The sequence below is a fragment of the Puma concolor genome, chromosome C2 (assembly GCF_028749965.1).
Source record: "Puma concolor isolate L17-30 chromosome C2, mPumCon1.1.hap2, whole genome shotgun sequence".
Taxonomy (NCBI): domain Eukaryota; kingdom Metazoa; phylum Chordata; class Mammalia; order Carnivora; family Felidae; genus Puma; species Puma concolor.
Genome location: NC_141675.1, coordinates 47,358,628 through 47,372,564, shown reverse-complemented (window position 1 = coordinate 47,372,564; position 13,937 = coordinate 47,358,628). Strand labels below are relative to the sequence as shown.

Genomic DNA, 13,937 nt, shown 5'->3' with positions numbered 1-13,937 from the left:
TGTAAAAAATGCAATGAGGGGGGCGCCTGGGTGGCGCAGTCGGTTAAGCGTCCGACTTCAGCCAGGTCACGATCTCGCGGTCCGTGAGTTCGAGCCCCCCGTCAGGCTCTGGGCTGATGGCTCGGAGCCTGGAGCCTGTTTCCCATTCTGTGTCTCCCTCTCTCTCTGCCCCTCCCCCGTTCATGCTCTGTCTATCTCTGTCCCAAAAATAAATAAAAAACGTTGAAAAAAAAAATTAAAAAAAAAAAATAAAAAATGCAATGAGCATTTTTTAATGCAGGTGGTGGGGATGTACTTCCTTTTGGCAAATTAGAGAATTTAAAAAGATATCCACATTAGGCCAACACACCAATCAATTCAAGTTAAAGAAACAGTATCATCGGATTTTGTGGGGCCCAAACTCAGGTGATTGTCACATCTTTGACTTAACAAACTTAAGGCTTGGATATTGTGCAACTACAGAAGGCAAATAATACTTTCTTTATCATAGGAGCATGATAAAGATTTTAGAAAGTTGCATGACACTGAAAACCACTGGGAAACCTGTAAAGTTGAGGACGTTTGCATTGCACAGACTCATCTTCTGGCTCTTTCTTCTTCATTGCTCCCTAGGAATCAGGGATCTTTCTCTTCCTTTTCCATAGCAGTTTGCGTGGTCTTCTAGGATTTCAGTTATTCTTTTGAATTGCAGCTATTTGTTGACATCTATCTTTCCAACTTTTCTTTTTGCCCTTTGAGAATAAAAACTGATTCAGATTAATGATATTGTCCTCAGTGTCTATCACAGTGCATGGCACAGATTAGAATTCTCTAAATTCTTGGAAGAGAGAACAGGAAAAAGAAAAAAAAAAAGTTAAGAAATGGTGGGAGAGAGGGATGAAGAGAGAGAAAGAAAGAAAGAAAGAAAGAAAGAAAGAAAGAAAGAAGAAAGAAAGAAAGAAAAGAAAGAAAGAAAGAAAGAGAAAAGCAAAAAGAAAGAAGGAAGGAAGGAAGAAGAAAGAAAAAGGAGGGAAGGAAGGAAAAAAGGAAGGAAAGAAGGAAAGAGAAGGAAATGAATTTAAGTCATTTTCCCATGAAGTCTTCTAAAGTATTTAAATCTCATTAAGTATAAAATGAAAAATTTCGTCTCTTATTCAGAGGTTGTTAATTAGCAGTGAACAGGTGGGAAAATTGTAGGGGAATGTAGTGGCGTTCCAGACCCTTTCAAGTCACATCAGATGAAATAATATTTCAATACACCTTTTCATAGGAGAGTTCTGCTGGAAGCCGAGGAGCCAAAAATAATGATCAGAGCTCAGAGCCTTGTGAAATAATATAAAGGGAACAGGATGGAAGAAAAATAAACCAACTAATTAAAACAAGATAAATATATTAAAAAGCATTCAGACCGTAGGTGTATATTCTGCACAAATCAATTTCGGCTGCAATTCTTATAATTTGTTCACAAATAAGTGACTTATGTTCCTCTGATGCTCCGCTACTGATGCTAATTAACACAGGCTTGAGGAGCCTGGGAAAAGGAATACATAAATAAAAACAGTTCAGCAGATGATAGGGAAAGACATTTGCATGCAAGGAAACAGACTCTCACTCTCAGACTTAGAAATCTTTTCAAGGATTACAGAAAAACTGTAAAGGCTTGTTCTCTCACCACAGACTCCTTATGAGAAGATGTTCATGAGGTACACCACACATACTAGAATATTCCTTCCTACATTCTCCTCTCCATAGATAATGGGTTTGACAATCACGGTTTTTATTCAAGAAGGGAGGGAAGTTTTAATTAAGCACATTCTAAATTACTCTATTTAGTGGTACAGTTAAGGAGGTTCAGAGTGGGTTGCGGGTTGAATACCAGTTCTTTCCTCCAGACTATTTTTCAAAACAATGGAAGACACTGAGATTCTGTCAATCTTTCTAGATTCTCAGTGGTTGCATTGTTTTCACGGCCCAAAAAGCTGAGGTGATAGAATGCTCCTGCTCTCCATTTTCGATTGAAGCTACGAGATAGACTTAATTAAAATGCAAGCAAATGAACGCACTCAACCAGTGCCTCCCAAGTACAAAACGTGGTGCAATGCACTGAGTGCCCCAGTGGTGAGTAAGACTGGCTTTTCCCTCCTGGTAGAAAAGTACCCTTCTTTGGGGAGATGCAGATTTGTAAATAATAAACCTGTAACACCAGGAAGAAGGAAAGAAAGTGTTAAAATAGAGGGAAAAGCAAGAAGCCCTGAGGAAATAGAGCAAGAAGTAACGAATGTCCCCTTCATCGTGTCAGGAGGGGAGAAAAGAATGTTTCTGGATGCAGCGGCATTTACTGGAGCAGAAAGGATGGGTCAGCATTCCCCAGGAAAGACTTCTGGGAAAGGTACGCCACCAAGGTAATGTCATGCCTCCTTTAAGTCACTCAGGTCTGCTCAAATGCCACATCCTTGGAGAGGAGTACGTTGCCCTCATCTCCCCGGTTAATGTAGTTACCCTGCTAGCAGATTTCCCTAAGTAGAAGGATCCTTAAGACACTTAGCTGTCTTTTTTCAATAAAATAATATATGTTAAACAATTTTGATGAATTAGGGTGTCTTTTGGAGAACAGAAGAGTGAGGAGGTAACTACCCAGATAAACAAATCGACTGATTTGAAACAGAAATTTGTGTTATAAATAAAATGGAAATTGGGGATGATAGACTCACAGAGACTAGTTGGAGTTTTAGAGCATTGTGACCCAAGATTATACTAACAGGGGTTTTATTAGTATTCTTTTACTACTCTTCCCTAAAACAGCATACATATTTTACTCACTTGGCAAGATATTTTATATAATTTTCAACTAACAGTGATAGGTAAAGTGCGTGTTTTGTAAGACACGTTAATATTCTGGATTTGGCAAATTGAATCACTTAAATGGGTGGATGGTTTAAAAAACAATGTAAGTGATTCAAAGTAAAAAATAAAGGAAAAATATAGGAGGTAATTTAAGTAAAAAACAAATGCTTACTAAAACAGAGATTTTTAAACCCAATTTAAAAAGCCTCCTATAATCCTACCACTAAAATTACTTTCCCATATAATTAAATCATTTTTGAAAAATGCTTTTCATTTTATTTTTTTAAATAGACTCCAGCCCAGCACGGAGCCCAATGTGGGGCTTGAACTCACGACCCTGAGATCAAGTTCCGAGGGGAAATCAAGAGTCAGATGCTTAACCCACTGAGCCATGCAGGTGCTCTGAAAAATGCTTTTTAACTATATAACACTCCATTATACTTCACTTAGTCATTTTCTAACTATTGAAAAAAAGACTGTTCTTTGGTTTTGCCATTATAAAAAAATGCTATAATTAGCATAATCAACGATACATAATTTTTCAATATTCAGATTACTTCTCAGGGATATAAAGAATTGGGTAATGAGGAGAGCAGTCATATTATTCAAAAAGAGTAATTTTCATTTAATTTTATTCTAAATTACTTTGTGTTACAGCTAAAGAGCTCAGGACAGTTGTGGGAGGAGAGAAGTAATAGATCAGGGTGTATTCAGTATCCTATACATCATATTTTAGTTATTACACTGTGAACTTGTTGCCATTCAATCTAGTATCTCAGAGCCTCACACAGTGCCTTGGCACACGGTTAGATTCTAACTATAGTGTGTGTTCACAGAGCTGAGCCAGTGCTAATTTAAGCATCTAAAATAAACCTGCAATAAAAAATGATATGTAAATACATTAGGGTCACTCAGATGTAATTGGAAATATTATTTTGATAAATAAAATATTTTAAATGCATTGTTTAAAGGCACACTTTTTATGACAATTAATTGCATCCATTCTGTTATTTGCTCTTGAGCACAATTCTAATACAGGGAAAATTCAAATAGTTAAGCTTAGATAGATATGTCTAAACTGTCACTTTCAAATTGACACGACTTAGGTACAATCTATGGTCATATCATGCTGGAAAATGAAATACGAATTTTCAGAATGAGTCACAAAGTACTTGATTCTAGTTTTGAAATATCTGCTGTATGTGCAGCAACGAGCAGGAGCTGTGGTGAATTAAAGGAAGATAAAGTTTCACCAAACAGGGAAGACAGAACTTAGATAACACAAATACATACAGTGTATGCACGGTTCCTTGAAAAAAGGGCTGTGTGACCTAAGAACTAGGGCAGAAAGTGAAAGATCACGTGTAGCAATTTGCAAAATGGATACTAATAAAATAGTGATCATAGTTAACATGTATCAAGTGCTTGCTATAGGTTCAGGTGCTGTTCTACGCACTTTTTGTATATTAACCCAATAATTGCCTTCACAGCAATGAAATCAGAAGGTCTAGAGGTAGGAACCAAGTCTGAATACCTTTTAAAGATCCCCCAGGTAATTCCAAACTGCAGAAAAGTCTGGGAACAACTCCATGACCCTGCAAGGTAAATATTCTTTTTATGACTTCTGTCTTATTAAGGTGATTCCTGTATTATTATGATTTCTCTCTTATTTCTCTCTTACCTCTTACCACAGAGAGGTAAAGGAACTCGAAGGGTTAGAAAGTTGAGAGATGGAGCCCTGTGGTCTTGTACCAGAGCCCTTGACCACGGCAGAGCCACCCCAGTGCTCACTGCCATTTCCAATACATAGCTTTGACTTTTATGAATTTAAGGAAATTTTCAATGCATGTCCAAAAAATAGTCATTTTAGGGGATTATAACCTATTCCTATGTGCTATGTTTTCTACTAGCATCTGAGATGCTCTTCTCCCTGGCTAGGACCTATCTTTACCATGCACAAGAATGTGCCCCAATTCCTTAAACTCCCCCCACCCTCAGATGTGACACTTCAGAGCCCACTGAAGTCCGCAGGTGGGATCTGGTTGCATGTGTGAAAAGAAAGGGGCCCAGGAGTAAAACAAAGCAGGGCATACACTAAAGTTCTTCTTGTTACTAAGACCCTATTCAGGGCCCAGGTTTTGACTGTTAATTTGTTAGATGCTAATTCCTAAGGCTTCTTTTGTTCAGCCTCTGCTGCAGCCTTGAAGTTCCTCTTTCATCCTAAACCTAAAGTCATGTTATATTATGGGACTTCGGGGGTGGGGATGGGGTCGAAGTTTTCTGCTTAACTTTGCTACTCTCACTATATGACTTTAGGCAAGAGGCTTATGTCTTCCAGACCAGTGCACTGTGTGCCATTCTAAATGGACTTTGGAGATCCGCTTGGCTAAATTTTTGGTTCTCTGGCACTTCGTGGCTCTAAATTTAAGTTCAAGTATGCTCATCTGCAGACTGCTCACTGATTTCCAGACCTTCAGAGTCACCATGACCGCTGGTTTCTAACACGAACTTGGGGTTCTCCTGTGAATAGATCCTGTCTACCCGGGCAATCTTGGTGGTAGCTATCCTGGTCCAAGCAAGTGCCTTTCAGTTACAACACGGGTGGTATAATTCAGTATTTAATACTCCCATAGTTGTGTATCTAGGGCCAGAACAGATTTAATAAACCAGGCACTTGGGCCTGAGGACTCACACCGATGTGGAACCCTCCTCCTACATTTTCTTCCATGGCTGCTTTTCTATGTCCTAGGAGATCTATTCATGACTGTGGCCCAGGCAATGGTTGCAACAGCTAAAATCTTCCTCTAGGGAAAATGCACCCATCTCAGTGGAGTCACAGAAGCCCACCTGAAGCTGTTTGACCCCCTTCATGGAGCTCTTCTAAGTTCCAAGGTCAGGGATTCCACCTAGAGGCAAATGGGACGGAGAGTAGTGGTTAGAATTTACACAACGACCTGGTGGCTCCCAACCACCACGAATAAATTTCCTGGATTATTCCCTGTTAAAAAATAAATTCTACACTTTGTCCTTATGAAACCCAATCAGAGAAAAAGGAACTGGTCGTTCGGTAAGTCGTTTTCTGAAAGACCGTTATCAGGTCACTAATAGTAATAGGTTTTATCTGTGTTCTAACTGCCACTGTTATTTGTTCCTAAAAAGGTGAATTCCAGGGGAGGCTATATTTTGCTCTATTTCCCAACATTTCATTAGCAAAAAAAAAAAACCCCAAAAAAACAAAAACAAAAACGAAACTACATGAGCACACAAAGAGCTCATGCAGCAAAAAGAAAATTGGGGGTCAGATTCCTTAAAATACACAAACGGGTAGGCTCTGCCTTTGTTTGCCTGGGACCCTTGGCAGGGATGGGGGAAGGATGGGGTAGCTGAAGATGACAGGCATCCAGCGCAAGGGTTGACACCTCTGAGGAAGCGTGCCAGTAGGCCTTGGAAGAAGGAGAGTTCCAGAGCCCCAAGCCCAGGTCAAGCACAGCACACATCTGGATCCTGCTTTTCTGAAGGTCCTGGAAAACCTAGAGTCTAACTCCCAAGAGGTTTGGAAGGGTAGCTGTGGCCCAGCGTGGCCTCCCACAGCCACAGTCTGAAGGAAGCTTCAGATTTACCACCCGTTCCAAGTGCTGGTGGGGCCAAGGCCCCTTCTAGGGATGGCTGGGCCCAATGCTGGCAATGGCCGAGGGTTTCTTTAAAGTCATTTCAATGAGGCCCGATGTTGTTTTTATAGATCAAGAGACAAATGTCAAAAACAAATCACTTGACATTTAAATCTCTCTGTTGCACATTTGTGGACCTCCATGATGTTAATACAGTTCAGGCAGGTATCTTCTAGGCTTTCAAAAGTTTCCAAATTCTTTAATATCACAACACACTATTTTCTCCAGAACACAGAGGACCTCAAGTATTTTTTTTATGAAATTTATTGCCAAATTAGTTTCCATACAAGTATTAAATTGACTGCCTCAAAATCATTAGGGAGTGGAGTGAAAATAAGTTAAAAAATAAAAAAATTTTGTTGCCGAGTGTCCTACGGGTTTGCTTACAATGTTAAGTGACTATTTCTTATATGAAGGAAACTACTGGTCTGAGTGTGCCTCAGTGACATTATAGATTGCTACGCGTCACTTACCTCCAGAGCAATCCCCAAGTGTAAACTCTGTGAGTGTCAAGGCTCTGTAATGAAAGAATGGCTCTAGCAAATGATTTTGTTCCCCAAAAAAGAAAGAAGTAGCTAATGACTTCTAAGACAGGGTCCCATCGTGTGAGCTGAGGACCCCTAGTGGTCCTTGTCGTCAAAGATCCTTCTGAATAATAAGTGTTGTCTGGAAAATAACAAATATCTCAAACACTATTTTTCTGTTGTGATTAATAAAATACAGCATCACTTAAAGGGGTGAATACTGTTGTGATTAATGAAACACAGCATCACTTAAAGTACTGAAAACTTACAATGGCTGTTCATTACTGAAATTCTTTTTCAATTAAAAGATATCCAAAATACCATCACTAATTGCAGAGAGTTGGATGTTTTCACGTTACTCAAAAATATTATAAACTCCTGCTTTATATAATCATCTCCGGGACAGCTACTCTAATTTTGATTAAGTGGCACCTCGAATAGTTGGATCCACTGAGAATAACAGGAATGTTCTATAGAACTCAACCAGTGGCAGAACTGTATTAACTATAAATAATGCACTTACTTTCGTTGTAGTAAGTTCTAGAGAAAAAAGCACCGATGCACAAAGAAAAATTTGCAGGCTTTGACCCAGTATGGAGTGTGGCACCATCACATAAAGCAGCACTAAAGGAACAAAGGAGTTAATTTCTTTACTTTGGAACTTTGGCTTTCACTGGCTATTTGTGGAAACTGCAAAATGGGAAGCTGTATGGGATGCCAGACCTCACTGTAGCCAAATTTTTAACTTCTCATTTACAAAATTCACTCACACACACACACACACACACACACACACGAGTTATGGCATGGCCTGGCTCAGCTGCCTATGTGTAACCTCTTTTATCCCGCTGAATCAAATGCCATCATTATTTCATTACTGAAATATTCACTTAGAATGCCTGATTTCCAGCCCTAGCCTCCCGAAGAAGCCAAAGAGAATTTCTTTAATAGACAGCGCTCTAGAACTGATAAGAGATTTTTTTCCTCCCTTATGGTTTTCCTCCTCTATACTCAAAATAGTATCCAACAGCAAGCACTCGAAGTGTCAAGGTAAGAGAGGGCAAGACGTTTCAGAAAATACAGGGCGATGCATCACAATTGAGATTCTCAAGCTTGGTATCAAAGGACAGTTAGTGAGAAGAATAGTGAGTGCCTTCCTTGCAATCAGTTAAAACCAGATAATGAATTTTCATATCGGTACGTTCCTTAAGACAGACAGGCATGAATACTCGAAACGCGCACAAATAATTTACTCTTCAGTCTCAGATACACAAATATACTTAAGAAAGAGAAGTTTTATTAGGGCAATTTCACTTTATTTTTCCATACAGCAAAGTCAACTACTGCAGTAATAATAAAATAAGCATAAAACAAATTGCAGCCCAAGACAAAATACATAATTTTAAGCAACTACAAGCAGAAAGTAAGTTGTGATTACATAATAGTAAAACCAAGCACATCTGTCCTTTCAGCAGATGAAAGTGGTAGGGTTGCTGAGAAGTGCAGCCAGCGGGAGTGAAGGCTGGATACACGAATTGATTAAACAAGTGCCCATGATCACATTTGCTTTTTTGAGTGCTTCTGAGTTGAAAATTAAAACCGTGAAATTTGAACTGCGTTTTGTTTTTTTCACCTGCTGAAAGAACAGGATCCTACGGCAATTAAAAAACAATCACATAACAACTATAGCTACGGTGTGCTGTTTGGTTTGCCTGTTTACGGTTTAAATTTTGTGAGAGTCAATACTTGTTTTGAAGATTTTTTTTTTTTTGTGAACAATAAACCACTGAAATTGGCAGAAACTGATTTGTATAATATATGTCCTTAGTATAGTTCTTTCTCTCTTTTTTTTTTTTCGTTGAAGTTTTAAACATGCAGTAGTTTTGAAAAATGTAAGGAATATTTGATCCATGATTTCACCTTAATGGTTGAAGTACCTGCTATTTTTGGTAATGATCTTCAGGCAGATTTGGCCCAATGGAGTTTTTGTCAGTCATGAGATCTCGGAAGGATGGCATATCTTTCCAGCTGAAAAAATCCTGGCAAACTACAAGCTGTCCACAATAAAGCAAAGCAACATGTTTGAAGGGGTATGGAGTGCTAACTCTGTGCCACTTTTGCAAGCAATTTTGCTCAGTCTGTCATTTTATTAGCCTTAACAAAACTCCTTGTAATTATAGACGTTTTTATTCAAAATAAGATCTTACTATTATACAGGTTTCTCTCTTTTGACTATATACAGAAGTGCAAAAAGTCAACCTTCTCTCTAGACGTTCCAACATGCTAAATTGCAGCATAATCAACCCTCAAGAGTTTGCACACACGCTATAATTCTCATTACGTAAACTTTGAGTATTTGGATTATCAACAAAAAAGTCCCTTGTTCTATTTATTGATTATGCAGCTTATTTATAACAAGGCCTGATATTCAGGGATTTCAAAAATATTAAACAATACTTTAACATTTGAAATGGATACAGTAGAAAATAAATTTTATTCTAATATCTAGGATCTAGATCTTCTTATAATAACTAATTACAAACAAAATAAATCATCAAAATATTACTCAATTGTCTGCCAGGATTGTTGCGATAGCAACAACTTAACTTCTTACTTAGCAATGATTATATATTTATAAGATATCCATATAAAAGATCTTTGTTCTTTTAATGAAAACTAGACAAGAACTAACAATGACTGACATTCTTACACTTTAATATTAAATCAGTAAAATATAAATCATTTAGTTAACAATAATACGAATATTCGTATGACACTACATGTAATTCAAAACTGAGTATGTTATGAAGGAAAAACTACTTTAATTTTTTTTTGTATTTTGAAAAATTCATCGGTAAAATCTAATAAAACAAGAGTCTATAAACTGAAATGGTATTCAATTGTTAATAGAAAATGAAATCTAATAAATGTAGGAAATGAAAAACTACATTTTAACAAGAAAAATAAGTAATATTCTATAATGTAACTAACTACAATAACATGTGAAGTCACCATTACTCTCTTAACATGATTGAAATTACATTGGTATGGGTTCCAACCCGTAATGTAATAATCTAAGGCTTTAATAGATGTACAGTACAATCAGTAAAATCAACACATCAGTCTTATATTAGAAAGCATCTCTCTCAAGCATAAAAACTTGCAGTAAACTTGGAAGTATGGAAAGTTCTATAACTGAACTTTCGCTTCTCCCATTCCACACTATAACTACCAGTGACCTGGCCCCGACGTCAGCAATTTTTAGAACTGCCAATCAGAGCAAAAATATCCTTTACTAGCTGCAACATCCAAACCACAAAAAAGGAATTCCTTTGGATGAATCCATTCTTAAAAACTGAATGCACATCTATTTTTTTTTAATTTTGTAAAAGGCTTTCTAAGGCTATAAGCAGTTAATCTGAACAAAACAAAACAAAACAAATCACATATAAAATTCACCCATGTACTTAACCCACCCAATTACTAGGTTAATTAAACATTTCCCATTTTCATATTTTGGTTTATCATGCATCTGATGACAGTGCTGCTTTCTTCTTTGTTTAGAGTCACTATTTTAAACGTGACTGTGGTGAAGCATTTAAGCAAATGTGAAACCATTTTTGCAAAGCATTTATAGTCGTTTGACTTTTGACAGAGCTATAAATAGAAGCAAAATAATTTCCTCAAACATTTTTTTTTGTTATCGTGTCTCAGAAATGGCATATCCCTTTTGAATAACATGTTACACAGTATAGTATGCATAAATATGACACTACAATGCATTAAAATAATTTTATATATATATATCTATTATATATATCTCCAGTATGTGTGAGTTTATCGGTATTGAGAGAGTTTGTGTTGTGCTGTCTATTGTTACTGTAGAGTTAAATTGGCCATTTCTGAGACAGCTTTGGTTTCCAAAAAAAAAAAAAAAAAAAAGGAAAAAAGAATGGTGCCCTTTGACTGATTAGTACTAGCAAATAAGCAACAAAATGTGGCTCTGAAAACAATAACACTGAAGAAATAATACTCTAATTTGATGTACAGTCTATGGCACTTCATGAGAATCCTTAACAACATGGTACTTAAAGCCATGATGTGCTTTAAAAGATACACAGTTGTGGTTTTGCTTGGCACATTCATCTCTGTCAGATCCCTCCCTCACCACATCTTAAAATCTATTACATTAAAAATATTACTCTTAAACAAAAATGACTGTGCATGCACGCTCTCGTCTATAATGGCGATTTTAAATACAAGGTGCACCTTTGTTATTTGTAAACCTTGAAAGAAATAAACTTATTTTTAAAAAATTATACCTTGGTCTACAGACGTACCAATACATAATAGAATCATGGTTACACCATAGTCTGTCTTTTCAAGATGGCATGAATATATAGGAAACTAATTAGGTATGCATCTTTTAATGCAGAACTCTGTGCTAGAAAAGAAAGACAATGTTGTTCTTCTTTCAGACAGGAATATCACCTCAGCACAAATATCAATTAAATGTACAAAGTGTATAGGCAACAGTGTGCAGTGGATTTCCATGTTGTCTCTTCTTCTGGTTAACATGCAATATGTGGATGTCTTGTGGCTGAGGGGTTTTTGTGTGTGTTGCTTGACGGTATTTACAATATGGCTAATGACCTCGTCCTTTACGCTAACCAAGCACACTGTCCTTTCCTCTTTAGTATGATCTACAAGGGAAAAAGAGACAATCTTGGTTAAAACAGAGAGAAAGTCTAAAAAGAGAAGATGTTGGTTAAAACAAGGCAATTTCCAGTAACTACTTCATCTGAAAACCGTATTGCTTGGTTTAAAGAGTAAAATACACGTATGTTGTTACATCTTCATATAGAAACAAAAACCACTCCCCAAGTACAAGTGGACCTAAATTTACAACTCTATGAGAATAAAATGACATGCACGGCCTAATAAAATTATGGGCTCTGCTCAAATATTACCCCATACTCAGCTAAAAGTATAAAATATGTTTGCAGAATCAAGGGGCATAATATAGTAGAGCTCTTTTTTAGCACTATCATTGTGGGGCAGCACTTAAGCTCACTTTAATTCCTCTCTCCTGTAGTTTAATGGGTTGCAAGAATACTGGTTTGGCCCCACAAAATTAAAATCCATGCAACAGTAAGTCCTATTAAACATGACTCACCATATATGGGCGCTTGATTAGCATAGCATATGTTTGGAAAAAATTTATACTGTAAATAACTGTTTTGGTTAATTTAAAGTTTGGGGTTTTTTTTCCCCCTAAAGCCAAGGGAAAGAAAAATCCCTTATGCTCCTGACAAATTAAGGTGGAACAGATATTACAATGTACTTGTGAATTAACAGTTTCAGTTTTTACATGAATTTTGTTCTCATCAGAGAATCTTTACATATTAAACATATGTTTGCAGTACAACCTCAAGCATGAAAGAAGTCACCATTTTGCTCCACTCAAAAAGCAGTTTAATTATTGCAACTACGCATGAAAATGGGCAATCAGTTGTTAAACAGAACATTAAGAGCCTAAGATGCAATACACGTAAGTCCACTGGTTTGCTAATTGATGAACTTACAGCCGTTTGGTATCATTTGTTTTCAACCTGGATTATCGCTCAGAAATAGAACATAGTTATATACACACCAAACATACCCAATTGACTACCAAAGCTTGAAGTAGGGTTTTAGAATCTGTCAAAAGGAGAACTTTTCATCCAAACCTACATATTAAAAAGAATGTGCTTATTGAAAAATGTGACTCCTGTTCAGGAGAATTTATTACCAGATCATTGAGAAAGCTTATGAAATAGACAAAGATCACTTTCAAGAATTTAATGCGTGATTGTAGCATGTCTTTGGTACTACTTCCTGGACTGCTCTCAAATTTTGTCTATCCTCTTGTCCTGCATGGGCTCAGCCTTTGTCCAGCTCTTGCTATAGATTATTATCGCAAGGGTCTCAGAACTGGTTCTCTGCCACCGTCTCCTCACTGGACACACTCACAGTCCCTTCTGAAAGGCCCTTACTCCTCCCTTCTCTTGAGCGCAGCCCTCGCTGCCCCAAGTCACTATTTTCGGACTCTGTTGGAGAAAGTTGTTCCTTCATCTTCGCTCCAAGAGAAATTTGTTCAAACCTCTCATTTTATTAGAGGGCGCTGAAATTAACATCTTTATCTCTTGTCTGTTCATCTTTATCTCATTGGCACGGTAACACACGGTAACACATAGCACCAAAAAATCATTTGCAAATGTGTTATTGAAAGGAAGCAGCAAGAAGGATCACCCATCTTATTTACGAGATTCAGTTTCAAATACAGAGGCTCCTTTTAAATATAAAACTATAAACATGAAACAAATATCCTGAGCATATATGATAGCTTGAATGTGTAAATACTGAATAAAGCATAGCCTCTGAGGATGAAAAATGGCCACCTTTCCCAAGTGTCTAAGTCAAGGTGCTTGAAGGAAAATCACAAGACTTTCAAATTATTTTTCAACAATGACATTTTCAGAATTATACAATCTTCTAAGGTTGACTACTTTGAAGTACCTAAAGTTGGATATGTGGATGTATGCATATGTATGTATGTGAGTGTGTGTATACATTGATTTAAAGCCCGACTCTTTATATCTGAATAACCCTGTGTGTGGTGAATCATGAGCTGAAGTGGGTACATGTTCTCACATATAGGATTTAGCAAAACATTAAAAAATAAAACAAATGATGACCTACACTGGAGCTCAGCAAACTACTAGACGTGAGCCAATCAGACCTGCCACCTAATTGTGTAAATAGAGTTTTACTGAGACACAGTCACACCATTTCATTTACATATTGTCTCCAGGTGCTCTCATGCTAGAGTGACAGAGCTGAGTAGCTACAACAGAAATGAGTGACAACAGAAGCCGTATAT

At 37.1% G+C, this 13,937-nt stretch overlaps 1 protein-coding gene across 20 annotated transcripts in view; it reads right to left on the bottom strand.

Annotated features, from left to right (window-relative positions):
• Nucleotides 1–8,292: 8,292 nt before the first annotated feature.
• MBNL1 (muscleblind like splicing regulator 1) overlaps nt 8,293–13,937 on the bottom strand; it is a 207,223-nt gene continuing 201,578 nt past the window's right edge. For all 20 annotated transcript variants that reach the window (XM_086674538.1, XM_086674551.1, XM_086674550.1 and 17 more), the window contains one exon: nt 8,293–11,718. The gene's annotated coding sequence lies outside the window, so the exon portion shown is untranslated. The remainder of the gene's footprint in view (nt 11,719–13,937) is intronic.